Raw genomic sequence first — 1760 nt, 5'->3', positions numbered from 1 at the left:
GCCCTTCTGCCATGTAAGGACACAATGAGAAGTCTGCAGCCCAAAAGAGGGCTCTCACCCAAACCTGCCAGCACCCTGATCTCAGACTTCCAGCCTCCAGAGCTGTGAGCAATACATTTCTGTGTTTACAAGCCACTCAGTCTGTGGTACTTTGCTATAACAGCCCACATGGACTAAGAGTGTGGAATGAGCAGGTCAGAAGAAAGAGAAACATGTACATCAGGGAGCATTCATAATCTAGAGCAGCATATTGCAAACAAATCAGACTTGCACCCTTGTGACTATGTAAATTCCTCGCTGAAGACATGGGAGCAAAGAAAAGAGAGAGAAAAGCCCAGGAGGGGATGCTACAGCTGGAAAAGAGTCACAGGCAAGCAGGATACTAAGTTAATCACACTAGTCTAGGCCATGGGCCAGTGGCTGAGGAACATAAGACCCCACATTTCCTTTTAAGAAAATAAAAATAGTTTTCATATAGTTTAGCCCTTTGGTTGAGTACGTTACATAAATTTTAAAACGCATCTAAGACGTTGCCTCATCATGAAAGCTGCTGATGGAACAGATTGAGGAAGTGGGAACAACATTCATCAGTCTCCACGTCTGGGGCTTGGAATTAACCATCACAAACACGGGGACACAAGCCCTTTGCATTTGGCACAAATTATCTGTTCTGTTTCCCAGCATGGGGTCTACAGGCCTCTGTTGAAGACAAAAATCAGTGATAAAGGCCAATTGTCAGAGGGCTGGCTATTTTCAGTGCTATTGTTATGACAACTCTGGCTTCCAAAAGGATTATTAAGAAAAAAGGCCATCTCTTTGAAATCTACATCAAGTTGTTAAGGCAACAAACCCAGGATTAAATCTGGAAATGTTTGCTTTGCCACCCCCTTCCTCTACCCTATGATCTATTTCACATGTTCTTGTTGTCGGTGCCAGCTAACAGATCATTGCTACATCTCTGCCACCTCATCGCAGCAATCAGAGACAAGTGTGGATTTGAAAACCGGCATCGCCGTGTGCATTTGTGCGTATGTTACATGAGTAGGTCTGTGGGTTTGTGTGCAACTCTGGAAACAGTTCATCAAATTTCCCCCTTAATTCTGTTTGTCATATTTAACCAAAGAGACAGCAGTTTCTTATCCAGATAAAGAAAGGACATCCAGAAAGCTCAGTGACACTTGGTGGATTTCTGCAGGCAAAGATTGGAAGAAAGAGTCTAAAAGAAAGACTGCACTTCCCACGGCCTAGAGGTGGGGAATTACAGGATGTGTGTACTGTTAGCTGCTGCGTACATACAGTATGGGTAGGAGAAGAGGGGGAAATTGAACAAGGGAATGAGTGACACGGAAAGTGAAGCTTTACTAAGAATGACATGGCAGCAGTGTGAGAAAGGACAGGGACAGGCTTGGGACAGTGACAGCCAGTGATCATGTCAGTAGTTAAGCATAAAATGTAATGAAGGAGAAAGCTAGGATTCTGACCAACCATGGCAATGGCAATGAGAGGACAGAAGGAGGATTTGGAGAAGCCTCGGTAGCCAGTGATGAAATTGGGGGGCGGTGGAAGGCAAGTTGGGGAGGAAAGGAGCCTGGGAAGAAAGAGTAGGGGGGCAGAGCAAGTCGAGAGGGAAGAGCTGTTTGGGGTGGCAGATAATGTGTTCTAACTCATTATCGAGGAGTGTCCAGCAAGTGATGAGAAATTCAGATGTGGGACTCTTGAGAGACATGAAGGCCAGAGATTCCATCTATGTAATCACCCAG

This window comes from Panthera leo, chromosome B2, assembly GCF_018350215.1.
Source record: "Panthera leo isolate Ple1 chromosome B2, P.leo_Ple1_pat1.1, whole genome shotgun sequence".
In the NCBI taxonomy this organism is placed as follows: Eukaryota; Metazoa; Chordata; class Mammalia; order Carnivora; family Felidae; genus Panthera; species Panthera leo.
The sequence above is the reverse complement of the archived record's forward strand: the minus strand, read 5'-3'. Positions refer to the sequence as shown.